At 40.3% G+C, this 18623-nt stretch overlaps 1 protein-coding gene and 1 pseudogene across 2 annotated transcripts in view; both read right to left on the bottom strand.

Annotated features, from left to right (window-relative positions):
* CMC1 (C-X9-C motif containing 1) overlaps nt 1–18623 on the bottom strand; it is a 64308-nt gene that overhangs the window by 20141 nt on the left and 25544 nt on the right. The window lies entirely within an intron of this gene.
* LOC311580702 (cleavage and polyadenylation specificity factor subunit 5-like) lies at nt 10134–12570 on the bottom strand (annotated as a pseudogene). Its single transcript has 3 exons — nt 12451–12570; nt 11552–11598; nt 10134–10991 (listed from the first exon to the last, which is right to left on the bottom strand). The product of its transcript is annotated as a cleavage and polyadenylation specificity factor subunit 5-like (transcript).

The raw sequence follows: 18623 nt of genomic DNA, 5'->3' as shown, positions 1-18623 counted from the left end.
CAGGCTTTCTTCTAATCTAACACAGTCACACCAGCTGCCAAACCGAAAGAGACCTGACGATCATATGTGCTACCTTCCTGGTAAATAGATCCAAATTCTCAGTTTTAAAGAGGGGGGAAAATGGGACAAAGGGGCTAAAAGACATGGTGCCCTAAATTTAATTAGTCACTAATAAGTATACTGTCCCTGGTTGACAAGGCAAATGGCTCCTTTCAGCTCTGGCTGCAGTTTATTTAAAGACTTTACAATGTTACTACTTAAGATCGGGTCCTGCGGAGCTGTTATCTCACCATTTATATTTTCACGACACTTATGATATTGCTATCACACTCTTAAAATAAATGAAAAGCCCAGGCCACATCTCGGAGCAACAAAATGCTACTGACTCTATTTTTATTTCAGGACATAAACATTAAAATAATTCTATACACTGCTCACTTCTTTCAATGTTGAACAATTATATAAAATGATGTTTGGGTTTTTCTTTTTTATGTTACAAGCATACTTCAAAAATAGGTATTTAATCACTTGGCTTTAAAATTCAGTTCTAGATAATGTATTACAAAGTGTGACAACAAAAGCATTTTGTGACAAAATTATTATGCTTTTAATTTTCTATTAAATTATGGTTTATTAACATTCTACACTTTAAAGATTAGTCTGTGTATAGAATGAATTTAGTGGTGCATTTAATGAGACAAGAAGATAGAAGGATGAACATGAAAAGATTATTCTATATTGTAGTGCATGAGCTGTTTGACAATTCCAACACAGTCCAACAGAAAGCTTCTCCCTAGATTGATCACGGCTCAGTTAACAGCACTGAATATCTAATACCTCCAACTCAATTAATTCTCACCTGATTAACATCAGACTGGTATTCAAACTAAATCATCTCTCCAGTCAAGTAGAAATCAATATTTCTGATTTTACTTTTAAATTACAATAGAAAATAAAATGCATGCATCTTCAATATGCCAAGAGTAGCTTTCCTAGTCTACCATGGCATGGGTAGCACAGTTGATTAAAGTATTATTCTAATTTGAGCTCCACTATGTAGCAGGGTCTGATTAATCTGAACACAGAGATGGAGTGAAGTAATTAAATATATCTTATACAGGGCAAATAGAAAATTGACATAGAATAAACTTGACTTCTTTAAAACAAACCTTGCTGTTTATCAGCTCAAGTAGTTAAGAGTATAGTTTTATTAGAGATTGATTACTCTCAGAAATTTTTAAAAAAGACATGCCAGACATATTTACACTGGGCTAAGAAACAGCGACTCTTTTCTAGACCACAATCTTTCTATAACTGTCCTATCTCTAAAAGGCAGTCACATACTTGAAACCAAGCCAATTATCTCTAAGCGCCCTTTGCAGAGAAAGGAAAACATAGTGGCTCAAGCTTGTTGAGTAGAGAAATCACTAAATCCCCAAATAAGAAAATCCTTATGCACCTGTAACTGTTATTATTAAAGAGAAGGCAGAATTGACTTTGACCTTCTTCATTTCCTTTAAATTTAACATGAATACAAACTGTAAAGCCTAATGATTTGTTTTGTTAATTGACCAGAAATGACTGTTTTGCTTGTCAGCCAACTAAAAAATTTAAAAGAAAATTAGAAAAACTTAAAAATTTTAGAACAAAAATTGCAGCTAAATGTATAGTTTACTAGAGTTGAGAATAATATAGTTCCAAGAAATAAATGTAAGCCAAAATTTTGCTGTATATACAATACAGATATATAACTTTGTGTCATAATATAACAACAGTGTACATTCTACATGTAAAAATCTTATATATAATGTAAAAATATACATTTTTGTTTCTATGCTTCATAAACTTATATTTGTAGATGGGGAATTCAAAGTACCACAAAACAACAAGCTTTACATTTTTATTCTATTAGTCTATGAAACATCATCATGCTAAGATCTAATAAGTCAAGATTCAGTGCCAAGGAAAACCTTGAATACCTAGAGACACTACAGAGAAATGTTCTATTTTTATTCTGTTTTATTAAGAACATTATTAGAAAACTAAGAAGGAGCCATAAGATACAATTCCTCTCTCCAAATATATAAGTGGTTTGCCATAGACTAGGGTAGAGAAAGCAGCTGTCACAAAGTCTTGTTTTGTTAGACTCCACAAAGAATATTTTTAATTTTAAACCAGAATGTCAAAAGGGTCGATTGAAATAAAGAGAAATAAATTAATGCTAAATAATTACTAAGGAAGTTTTGTTTATGGAAATGAATAATTCAGTGTTTCACAAACTAAATTCAAGCAGCAGCTGCTTTGCTGACATTAAGCTAAAAAGAGCTTCCTTAAGATGTACAAGCTCGAACACCACAGGACCACCCGTTTCTCATGTCAAGCAGAGCATGCTGTTCCCAGGTCTTCTGGGTTTGGTGTAAACTATTCCACAGTTGCAGTACTAGCCAGCCAATCATCGAAGACTCTCAGCATCACCGTTTTCATGGGAAGACTCTGTCACATCCTACTTAACTGAATGTATGCATAATTTTTGGCCTGTTACATCTTATAACAGCTGGGAAGAGAGACTAATTCGGATTTCTAACAATCTGTTCCTGGCCTACTTGGTCCTGGATTTTATTGTAATCCCGAGATGAGCCCTTGACTGCCTTTCAGCCCAACACTGCTCCAGTCTGTCTCCTATTCACCAAAAAATAAAAAATAAAAAAGCAAAGAAGTGGACTGAAGTTAGCCTTCTGGGGACACTGAATGGTTTATTCTCATTACATAACTCCGTGAGTCCTGTAGGTCTTACATGTGAACAGTCACATGTGAAAATGTTTAAACAGTTAAAATTAGCACCCAAAATCAATCTCATGTCATAATAAGACACCAACAGTCACAATGGAAACTAGGTCTCATGCTTATGTAATTTTTTTATCTGTTGTACTTGGCAACTAAAGCCTGAAACTCTTTAGTGATCATAAAAATGTGGAGGACTGGCCTGGAGGTGGCACTCAGAGGAGGCAGAGACAAGCTGATCTCTGTGAGTTCAAGGCCAGCCTGGTGTACAAAGCAAATCCAGGACAGCCAGGTTACACAGGCATCTCCTCTAACATCTGTCCTATCTTTGTAATGAAACCATTTTTCTCTATGTCTCCCCCTTTGGTTTTATGAGACAATCTGACTACATCATCCATGTTGCCTTGAACCTTGCTATCGGGTCAAGATACAAGGGAGTCAAGATCCGAGAAGGCACTGGTCTAGTGCATGCTACTACTTCTTGTCTTCTTCAAACTCTACCTTCTTAACTAATTCTTTTGTTAAATATGTACTGAGCATATCTCTCCATCAGGCTGTATTCTAGCTATTTGGAATGTACGTGTGAAACAAAAGCAAACAAGAACAAAAACACTATTGAACTGTTACAGTGTTTTAAGAGGGGACAGTGGGAGATAGGGTTACAGAAGTGGGGACAATATCCCCAATATGATGCATTTCAGTAGGGCTGTCAAGGGTAGGACCTTATGAGGGAACTGTCAAGGGAAAAACTTAAAGAAGCAAGAAAACCAACAAGATAACTTCATAGTCCATGATAAAATGTCTAATTCTGTACATGACAATCCAAAAAGCAAAATATTTACCCCCCCCCAAAAAAAACCATGGGCATCAAGAAAGAATAACAGTAGAGGAGACTACCAGGTCCCTAAGCATGGCACAGGCCACTCTACCGACCGTCCCAAAGGCCCTGCTGCTAATGTTAGTAACGCCTTGGTCATTCTCATGGGAACCAGCCAGAGTTTGAGCTCAAGTGCAAAAACGAAAGTAAAAGGGGAAGACAAGAGACTCACATTTAAAGATACCACATGGTCAGCCCTGAGATCACATGCAAAGAGGCAGCATTATACAGAACAGGCAGGTTTTGTGTATGTATTTAGGAATATATGAGGGGAGTCACACACACACACACACACACACACACACACACACACACACACTGCTATAATTTTGAGAGAGAACAAATGAGATACATGGGAAGTGTTGGAGGGAAGAAATGAATGGAGGAATGATGTAATTATGCTACAATTTCAAAAAATAAAAAATTATTATTAAAAATTAAAAGTGTGTAATAAAAGCAATCAGTTGGGGAAACATTATTCACTAAGGATATTTCTGGAGTAGAAGAATGCAGAAACTGAATCTTATTTTGCTTTAATTTTCTGAACAAAAAGCAACAAAACCTAAGCATCAATGCAACTTCTCCATGGGAACAGAAGAACTAAGAGCTAAGCTCAGAGCAGCAGCAGCAGCAGCGCCCGATCCCTAATTGGTTCAGAGCAGCAGCAGCAGCGCCCGATCCCTAACTGGTTCAGAGAAGAAGCAGCAGCAGCGCCCGATCTCTAACTGGTTCAGAGCAGCAGCAGCAGCAGCAGCAGCAGCAGCGCCCGATCCCTAATTGGTTCAGAGCAGCAGCAGCGCCCGATCCCTAACTAGGTGCTGGCTGATGGGCTGGAATCTAATAGGTACAGTCTATTCTAAGAACCTCTGTTTTACCCAAATCAATGATCACAAATATATTTTCTAAAAAGAAGTCGAGGGCTGGAAACAGTTCAGTGATAGAACACTTGTCTAGCAAGCATGACATCATGGGTGATACTTGCCAGCACTGCAGAACAGAGTGGGTGGTAGATGATAGATTTATGATAGTATAAAAGACAAATGGAAAATTCTGATTCAGAGACTTAAGGCTGAAGTGATTTGTTAAATGTCTGAAAGTAACTGGAACGTTCTTAACAAATCCAGGGTTTCTGGTATTGTTGCTTTATACTTTAGCTTGTTTAACTCCAGTAATTTCTTAACTTGCAATTAAGATTTTTCCTTGTACTGATTAAATAAAAGCAGATTAAGTCCTAATTTCCAGTCCTCAATGTCTATATACAGCCCCTTTGTTACCTTTTAGTTTGTTCTTGTTAAATAAGTACTTCAGAAAACACCACATCTGTTGAAGCATCGCACATCCTGTGACTTCAGAGCCACGGAAGGCTTATTTGGTAAACACACACTCACTATTATGAAACAGGATTCTGCATACTGGCTGTGTTTCCTTTTACACCTGATATTCAGCCTTCACTGTGTAGGTATAAAACAGAGACTGAGACACATTCCCAGCATATTCCCACTAGATTTAGCTGATTCCAACTCCAAACGGTGCTAGGCTGAGTACTACCATTGCTTTAAACATCCAAACTTCTCCACAAGTCTTAACTTCCATACATACAAATTAGGAAATCTGGTGCACAGACTAAGTGCCCAAACTACTTTAAAAACTAAATGCTTTCTCTTATAAAGTGTATCAGAAGGAATGTTTTCTAGACTCTTAAGAGTAAAAATACACATATAATAAGACCTACAATTCAACCTAGCCCAGTACAACATAAGCATAAAGGATACAAGTTCAGGTTTCTAACGAGAAGAGCAACTGAGCACTCTGCACAGCCAGGCGCATCAGAAGGGAATATTTCAGGGTTAGACCGTAGAGGAAACCAAAGTTACTGGAGCTGTAAATAAGGGCTTCATGAGCATGAGCACTGTGGCAGAGCACGGGGCCTCTGCAACAAAGTGTGTGCGGTGTAAGTCACGTCCACCAGCCAAGAACAGCTAGGAGTTCATAATCATTTTCACAGAAAAGGTTTTCTATGCCGTGTTGTGTAGTAGGATATGTATCATATCCTTAACTATGATGCAATCTTCAAATTTCTAGCAAATTCAGCTTGTCGTGTTTTCAGCCTTTAGAACTTGGATTGCCACATGGTGTTCCTGAATATCTAATGATCAAGCTTCTGGGTTAATTCCTCATTCTCAACAGTGTACAAAGACAGTTTCAATTCCTAACTTAGCATCTAAAGTTCTTAAAATCTCAGGCACAAGCTACCCTGGACCACCACTCCAGGCTCTCCCTCTTATTTGTAAATCCTATTAAAACATTCTCCATACGGGGCGTGGTGGCACACACCTTTAATCCCAGCACTCAGGAAAGTACAGCCAGGTGGACCACGGTGAGTACAAGGCCAACCTGGTCTACAAAAGTGAGTCCAGGACACCCAAAGCTACACAGAGAAACCCTGGCTTGGGGGGAAAAAAAAACCCTCCAAATCTGCCTAACGACACAAAGCACTCACTATTCTGTAAGCAAATAAAGCAACTGTACAAAATTGCATACACAATAAGGAAAGAAGAACATTTTCTCTCTTCTATGTGCACAGCCACTAAGACTCATGCTGCAATGCCACCCTCCTCACTATGGACAGCTTTGGCTCCTCCCACAGAAGACCCTGACATCACTGTTTCAACGCACACACACTGAGTTATGACAGAGCAAAGTCGTGGGGCATGACTACACACCGACGTCAAATTTAATCCTACAACCAAATTCATCACCTGTACTAAGAAGAAAATAAACATGGTTTTGGCAAGATTGAATAGACTCTCAAGTTAAAGAAGAGGTACATTTATTTTTGTATTTATTAGGTTGGTTGGTTGGTTGGTTGGTTTTTTAAGACAGGGTTTCCCTGTGTAGCTGTGGCTATACTGGATCTCACACTATAGACCAGGCTGGCCATGAGCTCCGAGATCCTCCTGCCTCTGCCTCACAAATGCTGGGATTAAAGGTATGCACCACCACCTCCCAACTAACTTTTATACTAACTATCTAACTAACATACTGGACAGGTAGCTGGTTCTATCTATAAAAGTGCCTGTCACCAAGTCTGATGGCCCAAATTTGGTGTTGGAAACCCACGTGGTAGAAAATAAGAACTGATTCCTACGAGTTGCCTGCTTTCCTCCACACAGCCACTGCCCTCCCCTCCCCATACATGAAAAATAAATGCAACTTTAAAGGAAGTTTTATGTAAAGACTAGAACCTAATGTTCAAAGCCATGTTTCTTTGGAGGCTGCCTATCTCCTCGGCTGGGGACAGCCAGCCCCTCACACGTGCCAGGCCCGCGCTCGCTGACCTGGCTTCTCACAGCTCTTCTGCCACACTGTGAGGCTAACGCTTCTTGTAAAGCTTTTCGTTCCCACCGCTCACGGAACAGGCCTTCTATTTGCAGCTCTTTCAAGGAAAAGCCTCTCCGCAGTACAAACTATTCCATCCACCCAAGCCCAATCATATCATGAACATGAGTTCAATCTCATGGCACTGAGAAACCAGAAGAAAATGATATACATGAAATTGAAAGATGCAAAAGTGAAACTACTGTGTTTCCCTTCCTACAAAGTTACTATTTGCATTGAGTCCTGGAGGACACCACTACATACATAATTAGCATAACTTGAGACTCAATCCTAAAAGTGAGGGAAATCTGGCAAAATGTAAAGCACAACTTCTCAGGGACAGTGCAAATACCTAAAAGTTTAGAAGTGGGGTGTCACTTGACACGTCCAACAAGATTCAACGTGTTATGACACCTAACACACAGGATCCCAGGAGCTGCAATCCCAGCATCTCTGCCAATTCCTGGGAGGCGCACAGCCATCTGAGCTCACTTCTGCAAACACATTCTTACGTAGATCTGGACAGGAAGAAGAGAGTCCTGCAGAAGATGGTCCATGTTTGAGAGGGCAAGCACCCACAGTGGGTACTATCCACTAAACAGGTCTTTCGATCCTCACAGGGCATGTATGGGACATGAGACAGTGTTGAGCCAGGAAAGGAATGCAACTGATTTGTGCCTTTAGAGATAAGAGTTCAGGCTTGATCCGACACAAACCGGTGGATGCCACTGAGCTGCACACCCAGAAAGACCTAATCAGCAACAGAGTTTCAGCAGAGACTAGAAGACGAAGGAAATCTTCTGGATAGAAAAAGGCAGTCTGTGTGCAAACAGAGCAGGTCAGATGAAAGATGACAAAGATAGTTCAGAGTAAAAACTGCAGGATACTAAATACTAACCTTTCCTGGGGGGTGGGGGGAAGAGCTTTTAAACAGCAAAAATTGGCTGCCTGCCACTGTACTAAAAGGAGAGTCCCTTTTCACAAACCTCAAAGAGCAGTGTCAAAAGACAAATTGTGGGCAGAGTAGGCAGAGCAGATTCGCAGCCCCAACTCCGCGTGCTAGGATGCACTAACCCAACCTCCAGCGACAGCACTCCCCGTTCTCAACAAAACCCTGAAGGCACGCATACAGGAAGCCTCCAAAAACAACAGAAGGAAACAAACCAAAGAAAACCAACCCCTCAGCACAAGAGGGTCTACGCACCGGCACCTTCAGGAGACTTTGCCAGGACCCAGCAGAACCAGCAGGGTATGTCATTTTTCAGGGATCCACACTTCCTAGAGAGGATAAGCCAAACACAACCTCATGGGGAAAGAAAGCCATTCCTAAAGGCTACTAAACAAAAACACTGGGCTGTCCCCTGCCCCTGCACCCCCTAGGCTCCAGGAAAGGACACAGAACACCAGAGCCCTCACAATAGCAGCCCACAGGGCGGGACAAACTGCAGAAAAAGGTGGCAAAATGTTCAATGCTTCAGAAGCAGCAAGACAACTCTGTAAAGATGCCTTAGGAGAAGAGGAAATATCTTGGATGACATACTATATAAGAATTTATTAATAGCATAAATTCAGGAAAACTATATCTCAAAGAATAGTTGACAAAAGTGAGATTGAAAAAAAAGATGAAGAAAAGAGACTGAAAGCCAAAATAAATCTCTAACTGTGCTCACAACTGCAGCAGAGATACAAGAACAGCAAAGACATAGGTAAGATTCAAGTGCAAGATTCTATAAAGATGAGTCAGAAAACTTCAGTAAACAGGAAAGAAAGAAAGCCAGGTGTGACAGGCAGCTGCAAAGGCAGACAGCTTCTGAGTAGGTTCCTAGGTCCCAGTTCCTGGTGTCCACACCCAGGGCAAATGTCTCCCACAGAAAAGAGGGAGAAGTCAAAACTCCCCGCTGGCTCCCTGCCAGGGAACGAGGCAGGGTGGACACGGCCCCTCCCATGATGAGGTTTCAGAAGATGGCAGCTGTCTCTGTACGCGCTCTCCTCAGCCAGTGGGTTTGGGTGGCATATACTGCTACATGGAAAGACCTAACTGACAAGGAACTGAGGAAATAAATACTGCGACCACCAAGGAGTGAGCAGCTCCTTCCCAGTCCAGGCTTGAGCAGACAGTACAGACCTGGAGAGGGTTAACTGCAGCAGCTTCAGAGACTGAAGAGTCCTGAGTTAATGAATGGATGCTGTTGCAAGCCAGCACCTCCCAGGCTTCAAGTAAGAGCCTTGTCTCTGTGTCCCAAGGATGTCTGCCACCTTTAAGGGAGAGAATTCTAAAGCAGAAGAAAAATGCGCTGAAAATTACAACTAATGTTAAGCACAATTAAAAACTAGGAGACGTTTTCAACACAGAGAACTGGTACCTACAAACCAAAGGGACATATGTGGCGAAAAGGTGCTGGTGCAATATATACTTCCTGATCAAGTTACCACACACCAAGATCTGGAAAGGAGCTGCATTATGTTTGAGTTTAGTAATGTGTAGTAAGGAAAATCAAACTGGCCTCAAACTTCCCAGAACAACATTCACTGTCGCAATACACTGATGCGATGTGTACAGGCCTCAGAGGTAAAGAAAACATAACCTGACAATACTTTGTCCACACTGACACAAAACGGAAGGCAGCGAGCTAGTCTCCCCAATGTCAGAGATAGCAAGCACCCTGCAACCATTTTTTAGAATAAAATTATTCGGTTGGTTGTCAGATGGTCTTTTATTGAAGTATTTTCATGTTACTTATTTCCAAATATGTGCAATAGGAATATGACAAGAGCTCAGTTCAAAATTTTAGCAAAAGGGTGAATTTTACTTCAAAAAATTTTTTTCTAAACTATTTACAACAAAAGTCAAGCAAGATAGATCAAAAAAAATTGTAAGCTTAAGATGGGATGAGCAATATATTTATGGCTTCAAAAAAAATGCAAATATTAGCCAGACTTAATCAATACTGTTCAAAATTAGAATATGTAGTTAAAACAGACAGAATGACTCAAGCTTACTAATGGCTTTCATAATATTTTCATGGTTGAGCTCAGTTCTATACTTTAAATAAATACAAAAATGTTAAAATATTCTTTCATAATTCTTAGAGGAAGTTTTACATTTTTAAAAGATTTTTCAGAGTTCAATGAGAAACTGAAAAAAAATACAAATAGGAACTTCACATTTTTTTAATGTTGTACAAAAAAATGAGTAGAAGCAAGAGTTAAGGAACACTGTCACATGTTTACACCACTATATAGCTCATATTAATTCTCCTCGTCAAACAGGAAGGAGGTGGCAATTTAGGGAACAAGAGAAAACCAAAAATGTTTCTACAATTACTCTTCTACGCATGTAGGCTGTGCTCACGGAGATGGCTTCATTTTCTTCTGTATGCAGGAATTCAGTTGTATATAAAATGAGCCTGCTCACCAGCTGAGGCAATCTGGAGATGATGGGCCCATAGCCCACTGCATTGTCATACAGGTCAAACAATGCTGCATCTACCAGCTTGTCATTTTTAGGGACTGCAAACAAAGCTTTCTCTTGAGGCTGAAGCAGAAACAACCTCTTCTGTTCCCTGGCTTTGTGATTTGTGCAGGAGGACTGGAGGGATCCCCACCAGCTACCAATGCAGTCCTCAATCACCGAGTCCTGCAGGGCTCCGTGATGACTACCCGGCAGCTCTGTCATTAAGAGTTTTAGTTTTAGTTTCAGTTTTAGTCTTCTCCTGGGTTAAGCTCACCACCAGGCAATTTGAAGCCAATTGTTCCCAGCTGTCTCAGTAACACATGCTTGTGTACAGTCAGAACCCCTTCTACAGTCCTTCACGTCCCAATTTTATCAAATTCCTCCCTCCTGTGCTGAAATCTGGCTGCAACAGGGCCGTCCTTCTCAGAAGAGCAGTATTGTACCACAGGTACAACTGGTAAGCGGTACGGGTTAGTGGTGCAATCCGGGTGAGGGCTTGCTCTGTGGATGCACTTGTTGCCAACTGGTTGACATGCTCAACAGTACAACACTGGCCAGGGCGCTGACAGCTGGCATCAGTATTCCGCCATTACCAGTGGCAAATTTTATATTTTAAAAACTTAACTCTACAGCTAACTATGCTATAGATTATATCTGTTTAAACAAACAAAAACAAAACCACAACAACACCAAAACTTTAAAGCCACCTCAAAGAATATAAAAATTATAAGTGACGTAAATCTTTTTAATTGAATAAAGGGCATTAAAAGAAAATAAGAATGCTAACAGTAGCCAGCTCTGGAACACATTTTTTTTTTTTTTTTTTACTTTTTAGCTTTACGAGACAGGGTCTCTCTGTGTAGCCTTGGCTATCCTGTACTTGCTTTGTAGACCAAGATGGCCTTGAAATCAGAGATCAGTCTGCCCCTGGCTCCTGAGCAGGTGCGTGCCACCACACCAGCACGTGGAACACATTCGTAAGCCAGTGTTCTCTGACACAGCCCATCACTCCAACAGCGAATACAATGTGTGTCCACAGCTTGCTACAGTTTATGACCTACGATGACACTTCACGAGCAAGCACACTTAAAATCTGGAAACTATAAAACTGGAAAAAGCAAAAACAAAAACAAATGAGAAACTCATTGTTGGGGACTGAACATAGCTTCACACATGCTTAGCCACGTACCACTGAGCACCAGCTCCCCCTTCAGCTCAGAGAACTGGAGATTACTTTGAAAGCTGGCATACTAAAACTACAGCAGTCACTAAGAAATGGCTTAGAGACTTTACCGTGGAAGAATATTCATCGCAATTCTTTAGCACAAAGCTACTTTTCCAGCAGACAACTCAAGTTTAATTTTTCCTCTTAGCCATGACTAAATTGTTTACATACCTTGTTTCAATATTCGAATACATATATGGGATGTGGCACCTGTGGTTCAATATTTCTTTTTAATATCAATTATAAACCTTAAAATTAATTTCAATTAGATCCTTGAAAAGATCTACAACTTTCCAAATAAACTCAATATCTAATGTTCAACGTACAGTGATGAAAGAGAAGGGCAGGGGAGTGGACGCAGCACAGACGCTGACAGTCAACAGGCCTGGCCTCGGCTTCCACCACAGGATGGAGATAAAGCAAATTCAAGTATATACTGTGAAACTATATAATACTTATTAAAATACTTAATATCACAGCTTATAATCAGAAACAGTAAAAACCCACTAAACAGCTTTATAGCATCCTTCCAGGGAAAAAAATTTAAATCCACACAAATTAACAAAAAAAGTCTTTTCCAAATATTAATAACCACATGAATTTTCATACCCAATATATACATATGCTTAAATATCAAAACATTAACATGTCTGCATACAATCTCAATATGCATCCCTAACACGCCAAAGCTTAGCTAATATCTTCAATAATGGAAAAACAAACTACTTCGCTTACCAAACCCTCCAGCTGTGGACGCTGCAGTACGAGCCCAGCAGGCCCACTCAGCGTGTGAGCACTGACAGGGGGTGTGTGAACTGGAAGCAGCACTCTCACAAAGTGAGAAGAAAATGCCATCAGAGCGCCTGAAAGCAAAGGACACGCTTCTTGATGACACCGCCCCCCTCAATCTTACAAACCTAAGACCCTGGTCTGTTATGGGCTATGGACAGTACACTAAAAATACTAAGTGATGGGTTGGTCACCAAATAATTCTTGAAAGTGCTATCTGGTTTGTTCAGGTGCCCTAACAAAGCATTTAATTAAAACATTACAAAGTCTTAGGTGCGCTTTCACTTGTAATAATTACTGTAAACTAGTTTTTGGTGTTAACCGGTCACACTCTATAGACAATCAGCGTTCTCTGTGCATCCAACAGAGCTCTGTACTCAAAGAGCTTACTAATGAACCTTTTATTTTTAACATGGCTGCTAACACTGAGCCCCTAGAGGGCAGTGACGCTCCACTTTTTACTGCGCAGCATGCTTCAGCTCCTCACCAGTCATAGACACCACGACCTACTTCCTCACATTCTTGGACCTTGTCCTTTAAAACAAAAAGAAATGGAAAGAAAAAAGCGGTTTGTCTTATACACTAGTGAAAATACCAAAAGCCATATTCTTTAACAATGGTAATTGATGAATGAGGAATACAGTACACAAGCCCTATTACTGAATACACATCACAAATGAATATTTGAGTATTAACACTCAGTAGGAATTGGGTGGCAGATAGAAAGGATGTACTTAACAAGTCTTTTTAATATAAATGCTTTGCATAACTTTACATTCATTAAATAACATGTTAAAATTTATAGGGAAAAAAGGTGAAGAATCCAATTCCAATAGCAATTAACCCTCCATGAGCTACCCAAACATAACTCGGTATAGAGGTCTTCCTTCACAGTCAACGAATCGAGTCTGCTGACAACTACCAATGAGACAGCAACATGGACACTCAACACACCACAGAAGGAGGGAGCTGGCTAATCATGGTGTGTTTTATAATGTAGAAAGAACGCCACCCAGAAAGATCACCACCCTACACAAGTTAGCAGTGGTTTTAGAGTCTACCTTTTTTAGACACACTCTTAAAAGCTGGGCTTATACAAACCTAAAATGTATGTATCAATAGAGCAGCACAACAGAATGAGCAAGGAACAGGCCCTAAGAACTGGTAAGAAAACCATACCTGTTGTTATACATTTAGGCAACGCTGTCATTGAGTTATAGCCCTCACCCAGTTTTCAAAGACAGGACTCACTTTACAGACTGGCCTTGAACTCGGGACCCTCTGCCTCAGTCTCCAAGTGAGGGGTGGGAGGAGATCCACTCCTTGTCTTTCCACTCAGGGGAACTCACCATTACCTCCTTATCTCCAAGGATAGGACTATTTACTATCTTGCAAAAGACCAACAATGCACAGGCTGATTCAACACCCTTCCTCTATGCCACAATAATTTTTCTCCACCAGATTTATAAATTATGTTCTTACATCCATGTAGTATCCTGCATACACAGGAAGCTAAAATAATTAGAAATCAACCTCTGTTCACTTGGATCAGAAGCCATAGATAAAACCTGGGAAATCAAAGACCTGAGGGGGCTGAAGAAGGCAAAGCTCCGGTGCTACGAGGCTAGTAAGAGGGCACAAGATGTGTGAGATAAAGTTAATGACTTACGGGTGTAAGAGTACCTTTGGCCAGCTCACTTGCTAAAAGAACTTAAACGCTGACCTAAATGGTCTGTAACTCAACTCCATGATGAAATAAGGAACAGTCAAACCCCAGGAATCTAGCAACTCTACACGCACCAAAACTAACAGCAACAATCACAAGAAAAACAAGCAAAAGCCAGTGTGTGTAGACAGAGCCATACTGAAACTGGGTCATGTGAAGACCATGACACCCGTGGCCTGCTGTTCCATCGTGCTTTAAGGAGAAGTGCTGTTCCTTTCAGGCACTGTTTTATTGTTTCTCACTCACATCACCCTGACATCTTCCTCTTGGTGTGCAAAGATGCTATTATATTCACTGGTAGGTTTTACTGCTGTTGGGTTTTTTTTTTTCTTTTTAATTTCCAAATAAAGTTTATGTACAGTGAGGGATATGGGCCGCTGATCTAACCAGGGTGTATGAGATCATGAGGGCCGAGTAAGTTCTACTGCATGGATATGACAAGTTGCAGCTCACCAATTAAATTCAGGTCATCAGGAAAGATGTGGGAAGAAAATATAACATGGAAAAGAAATCACACGGTGTCTTCAACCTGAGCTACTGAGTAATGAGACTTGAAAATCATGGGGTATTAATGAAGTGAACTATAACTTAATCACATGTAATGGGCCACATTGAAGTACCGTCAGGCCACGTTACAGAGACAGGACTGAGTCATGCTTCTATAGCACCAAAGCGTATGAGTACTGAGACTCTCAGTGAGATCAGACACTCTTAACTTTCAAATATTTTAGTTCCGTAAGCTTAACATAAAGTATAGCTGTGGGTGATACGGCAAACAGCAAGTGCAACACAAGCACTTAAACTTAGATTTTTATCTTACACTAACAACCCAGGCTGCAGAGACCGTCCCACTTCTCTGACAGACGGCTTCAGATCTCCAAATGTAGCACTGACTTTTCTAAGTCAACTTGTTAACTTGTTTAGTTTGTATGATTTAAAAAAAAAAAGCAAGGCAGACCCATGTGCCCAGTGAAGGTGTGCTTTTCAAAGAACTGGGTTCAAATTTTGTTCTTTATACTAACCCACAGTTTTACCTAAGTCTAGTAAATTACCTGCCTTTTGTATAAAATGCACTGGAAAAAGCAATAAAGACTCTATCCTTCACTTTAATTCTAGACAAGCCTTTTGAGTTAGGCAGTATCACACTAAAGATGTGGGAGGAAAGGGCTAAACCAGGAAAAATCTTTATAATAAGCACAGGGTAAAGTTCACAACGTCAAGAGGAACTTGACCCTGTGTGTGATGACTTGGGATACTTTAATCAAGTCACATCAGATTTTCTTGCCCTCCACTAGTACAAATAGTTGAACTGAGGCAAGATATCTAAGACAGAAGTTGAGTTAATTTGTGTGTGTGTGTGTGTGTGTGTGTGTGTGTGTGTGTGTATGTGTGTGTTTTAAACACGACTGCCATTAAAATGGAAGTTCAACCTATAAAGGTTATTCATTTATTCACTTTATACATGGGTGTTAAAATACAGATTAAAACTAACATTAATCAGTAGGGACAGCATGAGAATATGGATTTTTAGATTCTATAAATAGAAATCAGCTGTCAATAACTTAGGAGAATAGTGTAATCACACCCCCCCTTTACCCATGGGGGACAAGTTCCAAGACACCAGTGGATACCTACGACTATGGCTGTAATCAAAACCTGTGAGGTGGTCTGCTTTCTCCTATAATGTCCCGAGCGCTGTACACAGTGCCAGAGTTAATACGCCTCCCACATATGAAGCATGGTAACTTCTTTGCAGCACCACCGCGAGGTGGTCTGCTTTCTCCTATAATGTCCCAAGCGCTGTACACAGTGCCAGTTAATACGCCTCCCACATATGAAGCATGGTAACTTCTCTGCAGCACCACTCTTGCACTCGGAGCCATTATTAAAGGAGAGACTTGAGTACAGCACTGCTCGTCTGTCAGTGCTTGAGAAGACTACTGAGTAACCAATGGGTGGGTAGCTTACATAGCATGACTACATCAGCCAAAGGGGTAGTTCATATCCACTTGTATTACTGAATTGTAGCTATGCTAGGAACTTAAACTCATAAGTGATACCATGAATAAAGGACTTTGTGTGATAATGTTATTTAGCAATTCTTATAAATTTAAACACTTAAAATGCTTCATTAAAAAATCTGACAAATATGGCGAATCCTGTCTTCAGAAAAGATAAAGAACAATGCACACCTGAAACCAATACAAAATGAAAGGAAATTTAATCCAGCAACCTGGCTGCCCTGATCACATGCAGAGACCTTCTAGATCTGTGTGATCCAGCTGCAATGCGACATGGCCTTAGTACACACCTCTAATCACAAACAATGATGGTAAAGTTAATTTGTAGAAGGAAGCATCCATGTTTGAAAGTGATGTCTAATTGAGTGGGAGAAAAAGTGACAAATCAGAGAAAGATTTGACAAAATAGGATATCCCCAATGCTCACAAGAACAGAGAGGAAAGGGAAGCTACTTGAGAGAGTATGGTGCGTAGAGGGCAGCCTTACAGGCACAGGGTGTAGAGAGAGCAAGCTAAACACAAGCGAAGACAGATGGGCCAGAGAATGAGAAGGAGCCAGTAGATTAGAACAGATTGCTAGAGTTAGTTTGAGGCCAAGCAGAGCAATTCAGTCAGAAGCTGAGAGAAGCCTATTTGAATCAGTCAGCTCAGAGAGGAGCCTGAGCCAGAACAGCTGAGTTGAACCAGTCAGGCCAACTTCAAAAAGAGCTAGAAAGAGTGAGCTTATTCAACAGTAAATCTCAGAGGCTGAAAACAGTCTAGGCCTAGATTAGATTGTACGGAGGCTAGCCACTTCCAGGACTAGGCCTAGGATACCAGATGGAGGCTTAAGTAAGCCTCTGAGATGACAATTACAACAGGTGAACAAAAGCTGCATTTACAGACCACATCACAGTCAACGTTACCTTGTAGCTAAAGCATCTACACGCATCAGTGCAACACTTTTCATCTGAGAAATGAAACACAGGCCTGACAAACAAAAACCACTGCCTCACACTACTAATCAACAAAACCTAGCTTTAAAGGAATGCACTGTGCCTAAATTTAAGGAAACGTTATAAACATCCTGTATTCTGCTGTAAAATTAATCTTCTACTCAGTTTATTCCTCAAGTCTAGCTTGGTGGTGCATGACTGTAGACTAAGCACTTGGAAAGCTGGATCATGAGGACTGTGGTTCAAGGCTTCCCGGGCTACATAGCAAGACCATGTCTTTAAAATCAGTTCCATTTGTATTTAAAGAAAAACAAACAAACAAATAAATAACAGAAGACTGAATAAAGGAAGAAAAAAGAGATTCCAGATGTTCTTGGTTTCTACTAATCCAACTTCTTCTTTTTTTAACAGTGCTCTGAAGTCAGCCTTTCGCTCGGCCTTCACCTGTAACCTTTCTCACAGTTCACTGCTGCGCTTAGCTCAGGCTTGATGGCACCTAGAGAAAGCACGCCCACGGCTGCCTTTGCAGAGCCCAGAATCTGCAGTCTGGAATGTTTTTTTTCCAGTTTCCCTATACTTACCCAAACCACTAGAAATACTTGTAGGCAATGCTTCTATTCGGACCCTGACTATCCAGAGTTGCTCTGGCTTTACTTCCCTGAGTGTTCTATGGTGAGTTGTTTCATGTGGTATAGAGCTAGTGAGGTATCTAACTTCTGTCTTATCCACCTGACCTCAACATAGTCAAAAGCCAATTTCATGTTTATTTTACTTTCATGGCATTTCCCATTATAGTCAAAAACTGGTAGGTAATTCAAGAAATGTTTTTTTTTAATGCTATTAAAGTTAGTTTGGGGGAACTGATGAGTTGGCTCAGTACAAAAAGTGCCGCAAGGATGAAGACCTGAATTTAATCCTCAGCACCCATGTAAAAGGGGACGTAGATCCTGGGGTTCGCTGGCCAAATCAGTGAACTCTAGGTCAAAAAATTAGGGGAATAATTGAGGGACACTCAACATCACCTTACCTCCAGATGCATGCATACCTAAACAAGTACACACGTGCACGCATACACACACACACACACACACACACACACACACACACACACACACACCTTGTTTGTCAAATTCTGTGAATTAAAAGCAACATTATGATTTTTTAATTTCTAAAGAAATGTTTACTTATCTATTCAGTCCTTAATACTTTTTTCCAATTAAAAAAAAAACACTTCTGGAAGAGAAGATTCCAGAACATCAGTATTATCAGTACTGATAATACAGACTAAGAAGTAACTACTGTCTCACTGTCTCCTCATGGCATTATTATTCATAGCATTTATCATAACTATAAGTATTTATTTGGTAAGCATCTCTTGCCACACTGTGTACTATCTTTTGCACACTACAGGAGAATAAGGATTAAATCTCTTTAGGC

Source organism: Acomys minous, assembly GCF_964271855.1.
Source record: "Acomys minous genome assembly, chromosome: 13".
Classification (NCBI taxonomy): Eukaryota; Metazoa; Chordata; class Mammalia; order Rodentia; family Muridae; genus Acomys; species Acomys minous.
This window is presented reverse-complemented; position numbering and strand designations above follow the sequence as displayed.